Below are 17,959 nucleotides of genomic sequence, written 5' to 3'. Positions count from 1 at the left end.
TGGAGGGAACCGGGAGTCTACAACCCGGAGGAGCGACGGACGGAAACAGGCAAGCAGCAGCGGTGGAGGTTGCGGAACACGTGGGGCGCCGCAGGTGCCACAAAGTGAAGACAAGTAAGAGTGTTCGGTGAAACATTGTGAGTACATTTGAAATTTTTGAAATATTACTATAGAAGAAATTAACTTGGAAATTAAACCTTATATCAAAGATTAGTGAAACTTAAGGTATTTGAAGAAAGTGAAGTACTTAGAATAAATTCAATAGTTTAGGACTTGTAAAATTTTGCTCATCTGTTTCTTAAACTTGGAAAATATTGACTAAGTAAAATAATTCAGTTTGACGTTTAACTTTGTAAATTAAAGTAAATTGTTATTCGGTTTTAGATCTATTATTGTCAAGGTTTATAATTAATATGGAGTCGTTTAATGATCTGCAGGATGATATAAGGGCTAAAATACTAAAGGTTAAGACTAATTTTAAAAAGTCTCCTAAGGATCGTTTGACGGTTGCTTATATTGAAACAAGGCTAGATAACTTAGAACAACAGTGGAGTTTGTTTACAGATACTCATACTAAAATTATTAGTCAAGTTAAGCGAACTGATTTCTATAGTTCGAATTATTATAAAAATAATGTGTATGATGATGTAGAAGAATTATATGTTGAATTTAAGACTGAGTTAAAAGAAACACTGTATAAATTTAAAACACTTGAGTCAGAAGGCAAGTCAAGTTCAAATAGTCAATATGAGAGTTCAGAAAGACGTTTCAAGCTGCCTGAAATTAAAATACCTATCTTTTCCGGTAAGTACACAGAGTGGCAGACATTCAGAGATTTGTTTTTAGGGCTTGTGCATGATAACAAGTCACTGGATGATGCCCAAAGATTTTATTATTTAAGGGGTCATTTAACCGGGGAAGCCGAGCAACTATTACGTAATATTAAGGTGACGTCGGATAGTTATCAAATTGCTTGGGGGAAATTAGATAGTATGTATAATAATAAAAGATTTTTGGCGAACGGCATCTTGAAGCGTCTACTGAGTCAAAAAAGTTTGTTATCTGAATCGGCATCTGAAATTAAAAACTTAATTAGTACAACTTCTGATTGTTTAGACTCAATAAAAAATATTGGTGTGGATGTTTCATCTTGGGATATCCTGATTATCCACATTATAAGCGCTAAGTTAGATAAAGATACGCGAAAGGCATGGGAGTTAAAGGTATCTTCAGATCCAAGTAATGAATTACCCACGTTTCAACAATTTTCCAACTTTTTAATAGGACGTTTTAGAGGTCTAGAAAATATTGATTATAAGGTACATCACAGTGAGAAAAAGTTTACAAAATCTTTTCACGTTGTTAAAAACAAACCGTTTGTATTGTGTGCGTATTGTGGCGAGGAGCATAAAATAACTGCGTGCCGAAAATTCGGTAAGGAAAATAATGAGACACGCCGTGAGTTCGCGTTAAATAAAAACTTATGTTTTATTTGTTTGAATAGCAACCATTCGGCTAAAATGTGCAAAAATATTGTCCGATGCCAAGTTTGTAAACGTCGACATCATTCGTTATTACATCCTAGTGGTGATTCTGGTTCTGGTAGTGCTGAAGAAGAGGCGAGTCACCAAACAACCTCGGCAACCAGTAGAAGGTTAACTGAGGAGGATACTGCCACAAGCAGTAATAAGTTATCTGCGCAAGCAGAAAGTAAGGGGCAACTTGTGTCTTGTTTTTCGACAGGAAACTGTTCAAAAATGGTTTTATTAACTACAGCTGTGGTGCAAGCTGAGTCGAAAGACGGTAATTATTTCCCAGTTAGGGTCTTATTAGACCAGGGGTCGCAAGGTTCCTTTATTACTGAGGCCATGGTGCAGCAATTAGGTTTAAAAAGGCTTGCGACCAAAAATACCGTAGTTGGTATTGGTGGAAATAAAAGTGTGACTTCCAAGTCCACAGTTAAAGTTACTTTAAGATCGAGAGTTGATCCTAGATTTCAAGTTAAGGTTAATGCACATGTCTTGAAGTCAGTTACATCTCTTCTTCCAGTTGCGAAAACAACTGGGATGAATTGGGAAAACCTGACTCTGGATGAACTGGCTGACCCTGAGTATCATACACCTAATAGGATTGATATCTTATTAGGTGCGGAGATATATAGTCAAATCATTCAGGAAGGCATCAAGAGAAATCTCAACGGTTCTCTCTTGGCGCAGGATACTGTTTTCGGGTGGATAATATCCGGCGTCTGTGATATAGACAGCACGTCAAATATCCATTCTCAAACAATTGTGATGCATTCATATTTAGAAGTGGATAATATGCTGAAGAAGTTTTGGGAACTTGAAGCTGAACCACCTGTAACAAAGAAAATGCTCACAGATGATGAAATTAAATGTGAGAAATTATTTCAGGATACTACAAAACGGGATAAAGACGGTCGGTTCATCGTAAGACTACCGTTTCGTACGATCAACCCGGACTGCGTGCGTGGTGAATTCAAGAACATAGCTGAAAAAAGATTTAGAAGTTTAGAATTAAAATTACAAAAGAACATTAAGTTAAAAGAGGATTATATACAAGTTATAAAGGAGTATTTAAACTTAAATCATATGGTAAAAGTTACAGATAAGGATAAATGTAAGAAAACAGCTATTTACTTACCACACCATGCAGTAATCAGGGAGGATAAGGAAACTACTAAAGTCCGAGTAGTGTTTGATGCCTCCTGTAAGGGAGGGGTTAGTTACCGTAAAAATTTAACTGCATTACAGAATATCAAGATCCCGCGCTGTATACACACTTGTAATAAATATAAGCGCGAGTTGTACGGATTTTCTGACGCCTCGAAAGTGGCTTATGCGGCTGTCGTATATCTGCGAGTGGTAGATGAAGTGGGAAATGTTAACGTTTCGTTGGTCACAGCTAAAACAAAGGTAGCTCCCATAAAGCAGGTGTCTATCCCTAGACTTGAGCTTTGCAGGGCCGTACTTTTGGCTAAGTTGATGGTTGAGGTAGCTGAAGTTATGGAGGTTGAAAGAAGTCAGTTACATGCATTCACTGATAGTGAGGTAGTTTTAGCCTGGCTTAACCATCACCCAAGTCAGTGGAAGACCTTCGTGGCTAACCGAGTCTCTAAAATCTTACAGATTTTGGATACACATCACTGGTCCCATGTAGCCACTAAGAAAAACCCGGCGGATTTGGCATCACGAGGTATTTCTCCGGTGGAACTATCAGAAATGGCTATATGGTTTGAAGGGCCAGAGTTTCTAAAAAATAAGGAAATTACTTTTACAAAACCAAAACATTTGGGAACAAATCTTGAACAGATTAAGGTTCATACAGTGGTCGTTGACACAACCTTGTGGCAAAGATTTTCTTCATTTTCGAAGCTTGTTCGTGTGGTCGCTTATTGTCTACGCTGGTTAAGAATAAGGAAAGGTTTAAGTAGTAGGCCAAGATCAGAAGCATTGGAGCGACAGGAAATTGAGGATGCGATAAGGGTCTGTATTAAAAAATGTCAAGAAGAAGAATTCCAGGAAGAGTTGGAAGAATTGCGAAAAAACGGCATAATAGATAAAAAAAAGAAAATGTTAAAGACATTAAATATATTTTTAGATTCGGAAGGTATAATTAGAGTGGGTGGTCGGCTGGAAATGTCATCGCTGTCCTTTAACGAGAAACATCCGATTCTCATACCTAAAGAATCTTGCTTAAGTGCACTCTTAATTGCTGATGCTCACCAAAAGACACTGCATGGAGGCCCGCAACTCATGATTACCTACTTGAGATCGAAGTATTGGATTGTAGGTGCGAAGTCTCTGATTAGAAAATATTATCGTGACTGTGTTACTTGTACGCGATACTCGAACAGATCCACATCTCAGCTCATGGGGCAGTTACCTTCCGTGCGTGTGACACCTAATAAACCCTTTCTTGTCAGCGGAGTCGATTTACGCAGGACCTATTAATATAAGAATTTCAAAAGGTAGGGGTAACAAGTCTTACAAGGGATATATTGCTCTGTTCATTTGCATGTCAACCAGAGCCGTACATCTTGAAGTGGTGAGCGAGCTGTCTACTCAAGGTTTTATAGCTGCTTTTAAAAGGTTTGTCGTAAGACGAGGTAGGTGCGCTGAATTATACAGCGACAATGGTAAGAATTTTGTGGGTGCAGCCCGAGAGTTACTGTGTCTTTTCAGCGAAGAAAAAACGAATTTTAAACCAGAACTGGCAGAGTATCTGGCAACCAACGGAACAAAATGGAATTTTATTCCTCCTCACGCTCCGAATTTCGGTGGACTATGGGAGGCAGGAATAAAGTCCACAAAGTTCCATCTTAAACGTGTGGTCGGAAACACTACTTTGACATATGAGGAGATGGCCACAGTGTTATCTCAAATAGAGGCCTGTCTTAATTCAAGGCCATTGTCTCGTGTAGAGGATCAAGAGGTCGTAGTGTTGACTCCTGGTCATTTCTTGGTAGGGGAACCACTGATAGTAGTTCCTGATTCAAATTATGAGTCATCTAATAATATATATAGTTTGCGAAGATGGCAACTCCACCAGCGAATGATGCAGGACTTTTGGCGTCGATGGTCCCAGGATTATCTTCATCAGTTTCTTCAAAGGTATAAATGGGAATATCAGAGTCCAGAACCATCAGTGGGGGATGTTGTTTTAGTCAAGGAGGACGATTTACCTCCGGCGCGATGGTTGCTAGGCAAAATCGAGAAAAAACATCCGGGACCCGATAAAATAACGCGAGTCGTCACAATACGTACCAAAGATACTTTAATTAAAAGGCCTACTTCTAAGATAGCAATATTACCTGTAACTAAATAAGTAATTACTCAAGTAATTAATTACAGTTTGGATTGTTGCATGGTGGGCGGTTTGAAGGACATTTCTCATGATGTCCTTGGTGGGCGGTATGTCAGGATTAAACATGCACACCTATAAACCTCCTTTGTATTTATTAAAGTTTTCTTTATATTTGAATTATTCCTTAAGTTGTCATGTTTAGTCCTTAGTTGACGCCTAGATGGCATTGTTCAATTTTTATAAGTTTTTGAATCGCGCAATCGTTTTGTTATTCTGTATATATAAGACATTGTGAAAATTATTGTTTTGTGTGAATCGTCTCAAGAAGTAAACGGAAGCTTATACTAAGTACTAAGTGTTTCATTTCGTCGATAAGGAGCCTACCGGAGTTTATTCACCCTGGAGTCCGAATTCAAATAATTCGAACTCAATTAAACAAAAAATTGTATTAAAAACTAGTTTAATCTTGATATTATTACAATATAATTATACATTGTTTCGTTGTCATAAAGAAGATCACAGAACATTCGATTTTACACATTACTTTTTATGTTTAAATATTGTACAAAAAGGTTTTATATATGTGGCGAAATAATGTTAAGTAATTAAAATTAAATTTATTTAGATGTATATATAATATAGATATTATTAAAATAAAAATCGTAGGCGCGAACAGTGATAGTTTAATTATTAACATACCTCTTATTTAATTTACATAATGTAGCTAACTAAAATTCATATTGCTAACTACTCTACACACCTCACAAATTCTAACGCCAAATAGCAGTGCATGGTGTTTAGTTATATTCTGGCTTTAAAATGGATTGGGCCAATGTGACTACAGGCGCGAGTGATAACGTCTTAAATTTCAAGTGTGTTTCCAAGCACTGTAAGAAATATTGACCATTCCCCACATTACCTTATGTTATGTAAGATTGAAGTAAATTAAAACTTTTGATTTTTTTTTTAATCTGATTGCATATGCCATTGTACTTAATTTTAAAATTTATTTAAATTATTTAAAAATAATTTAAATAAATTTATTTAAAAATAAAAATACCTTTTCGTTTTAAAATACTAGACAAGTATTTACTTCGAAATACTTTAATATTTACAACGTAGCACAGAATCTCGAAACGTGTCGGATTTTTTTTTCGTACAATTAAAATTATGAATAAAATCTCAGTATTCAAATAGTATTTTCCAATTTATAAAGGTATTTCTTTTGTTTCATTCTTTTTCGAATTTCGAATGAATACTTTTGAATAACAACTTTCCAACAACAAATGATTTTTTTCTTTCTAAAAATAGTTCTCAGATCATAATTTGTATCAATTTAAAAAATATATATACAGTCATGTATATTCAGTCCCGCAAACTCTGTTCATGACTGTTCAACTTTGTGATTTAGAATCCTTTCATTTGAGACGTTACATACTACGTTTATTATTATAATAATAATTACTTAAATACATGTATTCTCCGACTAGAATTTACCTAGAAGTTATTCAAATTAATCATTTGTTAATGGTAATATAGCAGACGCACCTGAGACTCAGGTACAGATATGAGTCATGTGACCATCTTTATTTGAACACGAGGACAATAGTAATAAAGAGTATTTATTTGACTATATTTTTAAATAAATAAATTCTATATATTTTGTTTTTGTACCACGATGGATCTTAATGGATATCATCTCCGTCGATAGGTGCTGGAAGACATTTTTTCATACTGAAAATCAGTACTGTTTTCAATAATAAATACAATGCAATAGTGTTTGCGTGCTGTACTGACTTTTTATGGCAACTCGGCGGTAGTGCTTTAAATAATAAAGTCTAAAGTACCACTTACTTTACTATATCATTATATAATACATTTTATATAATGTGTGAGCCGGTGCAAGATAGTGTTCACTGAGGGCATAATATCTATGTTATCATGGTCGGCAGCGCATCGAACATATAAGAAAGATTAATGTTGCTTACAATGACGTTGTCTATAGAAAGTGGTGACCGTTTATCATCAGGTGATCCATTAATATGTTGGCTGTTTTATATTAAAAATATGTAATGTAATTGATATTACGATCATAAGCGAGTATAAAACGAAGTCGCTTACCATTGTCTGTCTTTATGTATGTCTTTAAAATTGAAGTAAAGTAAAGTAACAGCCTGTAAACTTCCCACTGATAAGATAAGGCCTCCTCTTCCATTAAGGAGAGGGTTTGGAACATATTCCACCACGCTGTTCCAATGCGGGTTTATGGAATGCACATGTGGCAGAATTTCGATGAATTTAGACACATGCAGGTTTCCTCACGATGTTTTCCTTCACCGCCGAGCACGAGATGAATTATGAACACAAATTATTAATATATATATATAGTGGTGAACCCACAATCATCGGTTTAGGTGCACGCGTTTTAACCACTGGGCATCTCTTTAAAATTATGCAACGTTATGATTTTGTGTTTTTTGTGTGTAATATATGTAAAATATAGTACAAAAATATTGATAATTTCAGAGATTTTTAGACTGTTGTCGTAAAAAACACATTCTGTTGTACAATTAGCATTACACTCGTGCGAAACCGAGGTGGTTCGCGAGCTATTCATAAAACTAAAATGAAATAAAGTAGTAGTGAGTAATTCATAGAACTGCAATTTTTACATTACTTGCTTTGGTTTATGAACAAAAAAATCACTTAAAATAATATCCATTAGGGTATTTTATTAAAATATGCTAATTCATGACAGAAAAATTAACATATGGCCTTAAATCCAAGCGGACGTTCCGAGGATCGAAATAATGGAATCCCTACTCTAGAACGGTCTTGTATTGCAACGGCTTATAAAATACATATACATATATATGCTACATATTTTCAAATATTAAGGTAATAGAAAAAATACATTAATTTGGTTATAAATTACATGGTTTTGATTTGTAAATGTGAAAATAAACTAAATATTTATCAACCCTGATACCAAGTTTACTTTATATTTGTGATAATGAATATATTGAAACGTTAATCATTGTCAATGATATCACTTTGACTCATATACATATATGTATAGTACGACACAACTTATATATAGTATCGGCAAATTCAATATTCGCGCCATTCGACGCTATTCGTCGCGTCAGTTCAACCCAAGAAAGCAAGTGAATAAAAATCGACGTGTCATATAATATTACAAGTTACTATGTTTGTGTAAAGATCATATTCACATAAGAAATAAGTATTGTTAATTTGGGATAGCGTACTTAATTCGGATGTGATCGGCTTTACGAATTTCGCCGATACTATACATAGGTATTTTTTCCTTTTCGTGTGGACTGCGATAGAGTGTGGTATCGTGTGAACTTCGTGCTGTGTGTGTATAATAATAGTGAAATAACAAGCTAGTCTATCCTTTTCTAATCCTACATATAAAATCACCCATCCCTTGACTTAAGTTCTTCAGGTGTGAAGGTCAAGGCAGCACAACAAAGAAAAAAGTGTCTACAAGAGTGAGAGGCCGGATTGCGAGGTAACAACCTCTCTTTCTATTTATCTTAATACAGTTCAATAACTCTCACTAGTAGTAAAAGTAAGATATTTAATATATCATATTTTTGCTGATAGTTTATTTATAGTAATGACTAGCGACCGGCCCGGCTTCGCACGGGTACAATGCAAATACTAAATACTACAGAATTTGTTTATTTACGCCGTCACATTCAAAACTTCTCAGATAATTTTAGAAGTTTTTGATATGACGTCGTAAATAAACAAATTCTACTATATTGTCCAAATACAAAAACCTTCCTCTGGAAACACTCTATCTATTAAAAACAACCGCATCAAATCCGTAGCGTAATTTTTAAGATATAAGCATACATATGGATAGACAGTGGTAAGCGAGTTGTTTTATACTATCTAATGATAATGATACTAGCTAGTACGTCGATGCGGAAAAAGTATTAATAGCAATCAGTAATTAAATTAAGTCTTCGTATCATGGAACGGCAATTAATGATTGGGGAAATAACAGTCTGTTCGAACCAAAAGAGAAGTGAAGCTTAATATAGAACTGTGACGTCGAATTGACGCGCTATCATTAGTCGATATCTGAAATAAGAAATAGCTGATACAACTGTTGTATTGTTGTATCTATTATATTATATAAAAACATATTAATCTACATGTTCGTAGTGTATATTATATCAGAGCTATTAACAAATCGCATGGAATAATAAATGTAAGGTTGGTTTCTCGTAACTCGTTCTTACATCGGAATGTGTGTGTGTGTGTGTGTGTGTGTTATGTTGGAATGTCTGCGTGTTTTGATTCTTGAGTCAAACTCAAACTCAAATTCCTTTATTTAATGTATAATCATTACACTTACTTATTGTTTTTAAAATGAAACACTACTATCGATTTGGTGATGGAAACACTCTGACCTGTGAAGAACCGCTGAAAGAAACTGAGCGGGTTTTTTTGTCAAACAAATTAAATATATGTATATTGAATGTGAACAGAAATAGCCAGGAGGGGGTCGTTACATTATCTATCATAAAAACACTAATTGTATCTAACACGAACTTTCGCTAACTTTTTATTTTAATTTGGCAACAGAAGTATTTCGAACGCTGTCTGGGATCCTGTTGTAGAACCGTATACATTGAATCACAAAAGAGTTACTGTAGTTAATTACAAGTTAGTTTTTGTTCCTTATACCAATGCTATGACAATCACATTTTTTTATAAAATCATTAATATTTTTCCGTAAATACAAAACATTAACAGTAAGTGGAATATTATTGTATTATCAGAAAATTCATTATTATAACATTCATCATTCATCATCATTTTCATCAGGAACTGTTTGTAGTGTTTAATATATCAGAGCTATTATTAAATCACATAAAATATATAAATATAAGGTTTATTTCTCATAAATCGTCCTTCTTCCATTCGAATATATCTGAGTGTGTTTTGATTATGTCGGTGTTATTTTCGTCGGCATCCGAACTCCGACCTTGCCGATGTACTGAATGACCTAGGTCGAAACCTAATGTATTTTTTACAGGGCTTAATTTAGTTAAAATAAAATAATGTTGTTTTCCATTAGGGTTTATAAATACTTAGCCTGATTTTTTTTCTTTGCCACTTTCAGTTAATTATAATAATTTTCCAGGCGTATTAAAAAGTACTAATTATTCTATTTTTTACTAATTATACACTAATAAAGTATTTGAAGGTAGGTAACCTTTTTTGTGGTACCACCCAATAATTAAATATTTTTATGTCCATATTTGTTGGCGCATTGGTGAGATGTAAAAATTTTGTATTATTTCATACTGTACCAATATCAATTAGCGGAGGTGACCACTTACCGTCAGCTAGTCGATTAGTTATTAGTAGCCCACCCGCATACCATACATAAATAAATATATGAATATTTATTATTAATAAAATTATAAAAATATTATTTATTAAAACTTATATGGTATCTGGTTAATGAATATTGGATGAGTAGTTATTTGTGTTACAAAAAATGGTGTCCCATTAACTATTTGGGATAGATGTTAACGTCACTCGGAAATTATGGAAAATGTCGAGAGAGCTCAGAAAAATAAGGTAGATCATAAACAGACGTGAGGGGTGTAAATCCGAAAGCACCTTTGACTCGTCACGTGCCTAATTTGTTAGAGCCTTTACAGGTCACTAAAGTGATAGTCAATTTAAGTCTGGGAAATTCTTCTGGAATATTTTGAAATTGGAACTGATCTTGGAACATTTTGAGGTTATTATTATTATAGTTTATCGATATATACGTGTTCTATAAAATCAGCAAAAACAAACAACAAAAGGTGTGCCTTTAAATTTTGTAGGTTGGCGGACAAGCATATGGGCCACCTGATGGTAAGTGGTCACGATCACCCATAGGCAAAGACGCTGTAAAAAAATACTGACTATTCCTTACATTGTCAATGTGCCACCAACCTTGGGAACTAAGATGTTATATCCCATGTGCCTCACCCTTCAAAGCGCACACAACAATACTGAGTACTGTTATTTGGCGGTAGAATAGCTGATGAGTGGGTGGTACCTACCCAGGCGGGCTTGCACAAAGCCCTACCACCAAGTAAGTTCCTCACGATGTTTCCCTTCACTGCCGAGCTCGAGATGAGTGATAAACACAAATGAAGCACATGAATATTCAGTGGTGTTGCCTGGGCTTGAACCCGTAATCATCGGTTAAGATGCACGCGTTCGAATCACTAATAAGGTAGAAGTGTACGTGTTGGAAGAAACTCTAATTATGCCAGGGTGCGTAAGGCAGTAAATTCCCCTAGAAAACCGTACCTTTCACAAGAAACTTTCTCTATTAACACAAAATCACTTCTTAAAGTTATCTAATGTTATTTATGAAGATAACTTTAAACAGTTATAATATTTTCAGTAGTTATTAAAAAAATGTTATATGCGATCTTAAAGAAAAATGGCGAAGGTACAAAAAAACCTTACTACATTTTATAATACAGCTTAACGAGGTTTTTTATGTTCGGTGTGCGGAGATAAAATTCGCGTATTATCCGTATCATTTACAAGACCCCATCCAAATAGAGTCATATATACTCACGTATCATTAACCCGTAAGGACTGAGATTGATATCGCGAGTTCAAACCCATCCCGACGGAAAAAAGGGAAATTGAGATATAAAACTGAGAGATAACAGTTGAGCTTAAATAGAAAAAAACAAACCCATTCGATGTTAGGTTTTATAAAATTTCAGAGTATTTCAAGAAAATAAATTATTTGTGACGTTATGTTTTAGTTCGTGTATTGACATATGCTATCCATGTATACGTACTATAGTATTTCCTTTACTCAGTTTGTATATATGTATACCCATATAGCATATATATAAGTTAATATATATGTGATCGAAATTCCAATTTGTGGTTATTTTTAAAAGCTGATTCAAAAATTGTTTAGACTAAGAATATAATCAGAGGAAAAAATGGACTAAGCTGTCAATACTTAAACTTTTCCTATAACTATCGATGTGTAGATAAATATTTAGTTAATTTTATATTCCTTTGAATTGTAACCTAACTGTACTTGGTGGTAAAGCTTTGTACAAGCTCGTCTGGATAGGTGGGTAACCTACCAAGACGAGCTTGTACAGTACGAGTGGGTGGTACCCGTCAGATATTCTGCAGCCAAACAACAGTACTTAGTATTGTTGAGTTCCGGTTTGAAGGGTAAGTAAGCCAGTTTAACTACAAAGAGACATAACATCTTGGTTCCCAAGTTTGGTGACGCATTGGCGATATATCGTGACCACACACTATCAGGTGGCCTATATGCTCGTCCGCAGACCTATAACATAAAAAAATTTCAACGATTAATAGTGTATCAACATAGGGTGTTTAAATCAATACCTAATTTGTCACAAATAAAAAATTAAACCTCTTTGGTAGTTCAAATTATAGTTTGAACTACACTAATTGATGTGCGGGTTCAAGCCTGAAGGTTGGCACTAATGTATTTTCAGGCCATAACCTGTTATTATGTTTCATCGGACTAAATAATAAATGTTCCAATCAGATCAAATACTAAGGTATAGAATACATGTAACGTAACATTGATCACTTTGATGAAATCTGTGCTAATCATTGTATATAACACAAGAGGTAAGGATAAACTTATAACGCCAAGTTTCTGACTTCGCAAAGTCAATGAAACCTTCTTGGAGCAATGTATCCGTTTCTATAATAAAATTCCACAAATATTTTTAACTTTGCCGTTTGATAAATTTAAATCATTTGTATAGAAGGAATATAATATTATTCAATACATGATTATACAGGCGATAAAAATGCGTGGGATTAATACTTGTTGACCAGGCAGGATATATTACCTGCGTATGTAATTATAATTAACTAACATTTTTTTTAAATGTTGAAAAAGAGTAACTACTGAGTTTCTTGCTGGTTCATCTGGGTAGTATCTATTTTACGAACCGGTGATAGCTTCACTTATTATAAAAAAGTTGTTAAAAGACGATTCAAAAGTGCCTGTAAAGGCCTACTCGAATAAAGTGTATTATTTTTTGTGTCTCAGCCGATCATTGGCTGTTGATTTCAATGAAATTTATTGTGCTTAATTTGTTTAAATTAGCCTCGTGCTTAGCGTTAAAACATCGTGAGGAAACCTTTATAGGCATCTATTGCTATGGATTTATTTTAAATTTTTCTTTAATTTCCGTGCACACCCTACTGACTACTCTCCTACAGTATTCTGGGTTGGCTGGCAGAAAATGCTGTTATAGCGTTAAGTCCACCATTTGTACATATTTTATTTGTGCAATAAAGAATAATAAAAAAAAACCTGGACGTATATATATATCGAATGAAAATCTGCATAATGTGAATTCCGACACTATCATTAAAGTAACATTTGGTGAGGCTGTGGCTCAATAGTGTAACAATTACAGACTATTTAACATTGATTGACTCTGTAAGTACCTGTCATTCTCTTGAACAAGGTCATTTAAAATGAATACATAAAATACTGTGCATATACTATGTAGTTCAATGAACTATGAAATACAAGAGCAATAATACATTATCATTGATGATCGTAAATCACTTTCCAGTGCCTCACGTCATGAGTTTTTATTGTACGTAAAATGTCAGTAGACGGTTTATGGATCAGCTGATGGTAAGTAGTTATTACCGTCCAACCATCCATAGATGTTGAAGCTGGAAAAAATAATAACCATTCCATACATCCATACCCAACCTTTGGACCTTATGCTTGTAGTTACACGGCTCACTCACCCTTTAAACCAGAATGCAACAATAGTAAGTATTTCCGTTTGGCGGTAGAATATCTCATGAGTGGTTAGTGGGTTGTCTACTCTGGACTTGCACTAAACCCTATCACCAACTTAAACCAACTATTAATAATATTATAACAATAAATTTCTATACATTTACATGTAAATTGAAAGTACCGAATCTATTGTATTTTTTTAAATAAAATGAACAATGATTTAAAATAAATAGAATATTTCGTGATCCAATTCGTTATGAATTCTAGAACTATTGTAGGTCACTTGTAGTATAGGTTACATAATGCATTTTGCCCTTTTATTTCTACGAACTTATATCTAGTACTTCAGTTTATTATACCTTTGTAACATCTTAATTACTGTAACTTTCGAATAACATAAGGTTGTCCGCACACAAATACGTGAAAAGAAACCCGAGGTTGGTGGCGCATTGACGATTTAAGGAATACTTAATATTTCTTACAGCGTCATTGTCTATGGGTAATGGTGACCACTTACCATCAAGTGTCCCATATGCTCGTCCGTCAACCTATACCATAAAAAACGGATGAAGCCGAGGACTAAACTAGTTTTAACTAGATGCAATATTTTCTTGTTATTACGTAGCCTTTTGTAGTCATAGATTACTCATCCTCGTTAAGAGTTCGTTGTCATGCTGAAAGTAAACACGTAGATAAAAATTAATACGTAATAAGCTCTGTGTAAATAAATGGAAAACGTGATTTATATTCTGTTAATTTTGTTTCAACTCTATTCATTGCGACGTATTGCATGTCTTTTTTATTATTATGCAATCTTCCTTTGTCATATTTAAATAAAATTTTCGTACATTTTTCTCTAGTCAGTCTTATATTTTGACGTAACTAAAAACTAAATCAACTCACCGAACAGCCTGGTAATTATTTTAAATAATTCAGACAGTAGTCTTATTCAATTTTTTTTTGTTTTTATTTAATTTAAAACTGTTACACAGACTAATAACAGTCATGATCATAATAAAAAACTGCTGATGTTCAGTAAAATAAAACTTTTAAAACGCCAAGATGTATTACATTTAAAAAAATATGGGAATCTATGGGCTAAATGTGAGTAAAATCGAATAAAAATAATAATCATCATCATCAAAAGAAAAAACAAATCACCAATAGCGATTGTGATCGCTAAAATAGTAGAAAATATAACGTTGAAATTGTAGAATATTATTCGTGTGGCCCTGACTTACATAGTAGGTAATGATTTGCAAATTTTCATACCGTTAAAAACCTAGTTTTGCATGTTAAAATTTTTACTCTTAATGGAAAAATTCTTTCAAAAGATAATGTTACGACGACCTTGTTTCAACGTCATATTTTAATGTTTTAATATTTTATACATCTCTAACTCTTATTTCATTTAAAAAAGTAATTTATTTATTGCATATTTATATATATATATCAAGACAGATCAGAAATTCGAGATGAGTTAATTAATTTCGATTGTGAAAAACATCAGCATCCTAAAATGTTTATAAATATACATATTATTTAATCATAATCATGATTATAAAATAATTTTTATATTTTTTATGGAATGTGCGTAAACGGACAAGAGTCTCACCTGATGGAAAGTGACTATCATCGCTCGTGAATATTTGCAACATTGAAATGCTTGCGTGTGCTTGCGTTGAGTGCCGGCCTTCAAGATATCAATAGGGTCCTTTCTAGGAAATTTTAATTCGTATCGTTTCGCATTATTTCCGGCGTTTGCTGATTTCACAGAACGTTCATCGGAATTGTATGTATTAGCATCGTCATGTAAATGAACAAAGCCTTCATTATCGTCATTTCCATCGTCAAAGTATTCATCATTTAAAACATCTTCATAATCAATGTCACAATATTCTTTTAGATTGAAATCTGTTCCTGCAAATAGTCACATTGATTGGAACGTTATTACATATAACTTTGCTAGGATCTATAAAGCTTTTTGATTGACATTATCATATACCTTTTGAGTTAAAAAGTAAATCATTTGTAAGAAGAGAAAAATTATTATCAAAGCGTGGATCTGTAAAGAGAAGCATGAATAAAACATCACAAAAATGTTGGTCGTTAATGTACATAGACTATGATTCAAATGAAACATTGACATATAAGTAACAGATCCAGTTAACTAGGTAATAATTCAAGATATGGGGTAAATATGAACGGAAAGAAACACAATATTTTTGCATTCAAATAAATTGAATACGGCAAAGCTAACATTTTTTTTATGGGATAGATTGGCGGACGATCATATGGGCCACCTGATAGTAAGTGGTCACCATCACCCATAGACAATGACGCTGTAAGAAATATTAACTATTCCATACATCGTTAATGTGCCACCAACCTTGTGAACTAAGACGTTATGTCCCTTGTGTCTGTAGTTACACAGGCTCACTTACCCTTCAAACCGGAACACAAAAATACTGAGTACTGTTATTTGGCGGCAGAATAACTGATGAGTGGGTGGTATCTACCCAGACAGGCTTGCACAAAGCCATACCGCCAAGTACCTTTTTGTTTTATTATAATGAGACATTCTGTTTTTAAAAAATTCAAGAAATTCTCTCAAATTATAACTTATATACGTTTTTCAATCTAGGGAAAATAATAAACCTTTTCTCATCTTTTAGCTCGCACGTGAATGAACTTTGCCGTGAAGTCGTATAGTCTTCAAGACAAATTTAGAAGTATAATAATATTAAACCACTTATATTAACGATAGAATAATATAAGCTAAGTGAATTCAAAGTGAAACTTGAACTAGTCGAATGCTGAGGTAATTTGTAATTCAAATTTACAATATGGTTGTTTCAACGTTAAGACTTAGGTTATTCATCATTTTCTGAAGGCGGAAGGTCTTAAATACAAATACGTACGTAAAGATACTTCTCCTACACGTGTAGTTTTGTAGTATACTATTGTATACGAGCCATTCAAAGATTTGTTTATAATGTAATCTTAGGGATCGTCGATCGTTTTCGCTAAAAGAAGTTTTTTATCAATTTCAATTTGATCCTAGATTCAATTATAAAAGGGTGGAGCTCCTATTTTATTATAAGGATACAAAGTTACTCTTGTTTCTTCTTGGTAAAATCTACGTTCTAAGCAAGCGATAGAATTACATACTAAATATACTTATTACATAATTGTATTCAAGTAACATGACTTTGTATTTATAAATGTTGAAAAAGGGTACTGTGTTTCTTGCCGGTTCTTCCCGATAGAATCTACATTCCGTCCGGTGATAGCTTAACTTAGTATAGTCGTTAAATGACAGTGAATAAATTAGTTCACCTTGCCAAACAAAATGTTAAAAGGTTCTAAACATATTTACAGTCCTCTATATTTACGCCCTATTCAAATACATCTTGACAAAGGTGATTGAAGTTATTTTTTAAATTTAACTTTAAAATTCATAGTTTTCATATCTGCAAAATATAGATTTTCTTTTGTAAAATGTTACAAGGTAAGTAAAAAACTTCGTCCGAATGACTTTAGAACTATTGTTGAAGTTTTGTCAGATTTTAGACTACTTTTGTTCGTTTCAACTTATTCGGAAAATGCATTAGTCAAGACAAGCTACGTTTGTTTTTTCATGTTTTATGAATTCCTTTAATTTATCTTGGAGTGATCATAATAAATTATCATTATAAACATTTTGTTTTATATTAAAATCAAATTATTCTTTATTCAAGTAGGCTCGTAACCGCGTCAAATCACTTTTTATTATTACATTGCAATGTTATATAAATAAAAACTACCATCGGCTTGGAAAGTAAATTCTACTTTGGAGTCGCTAAGAATTTACTTTTTTATTTACTACTTACTATTTTCTCTTTTCCATTTAATAGCTTAATATATCAGTAAATTGCGATTAAATTGACATACATATAAATCTCCTACAAATCTAAGTCCACTCATTTTTATATATTCAAAATATAGTTTTATTAAATATAACTGAATAAATAAACTCAAAACTCTAAAATAAAGAGAAATTTTTTTCCTATCCACGAAAGAAATAGAGTCAGAGCAGATTTTCAACGTTCAACCGAAACGAAATTGTTCCAAAATTCATTATAATATTTATATAGTATTTCCGATATATCTCTTGCATATTAAATTTTTCATTCATTGATTTCAGTATGTCAGACTGAAAAATAGGTCACCTGATAGTCAGTCATCACGTCAAACCTATACATCGGCTTTTCCGGTCAAAAAGCATTCACAGATTGTGCGTGACGTATAGACTCA

At 33.4% G+C, this 17,959-nt stretch overlaps 1 protein-coding gene across 2 annotated transcripts in view; it reads left to right on the top strand.

Annotated features, from left to right (window-relative positions):
* LOC124537641 (hemicentin-2-like) overlaps positions 1 to 17,959 on the top strand; it is a 359,030-nt gene that overhangs the window by 140,107 nt on the left and 200,964 nt on the right. Inside the window, exon 1 of one of the 2 annotated variants that reach the window (XM_047114539.1) lies at positions 8,087 to 8,362. The exons of the other annotated variant lie outside the window; for it this stretch is intronic. The gene's annotated coding sequence lies outside the window, so the exon portion shown is untranslated. Of the gene's footprint in view, positions 1 to 8,086; positions 8,363 to 17,959 lie in introns of those variants that run through there. 2 annotated transcript variants of the gene reach the window in all.

The sequence above is a fragment of the Vanessa cardui genome, chromosome 18, assembly GCF_905220365.1.
Source record: "Vanessa cardui chromosome 18, ilVanCard2.1, whole genome shotgun sequence".
NCBI lineage: Eukaryota > Metazoa > Arthropoda > Insecta > Lepidoptera > Nymphalidae > Vanessa > Vanessa cardui.
This window is presented reverse-complemented; position numbering and strand designations above follow the sequence as displayed.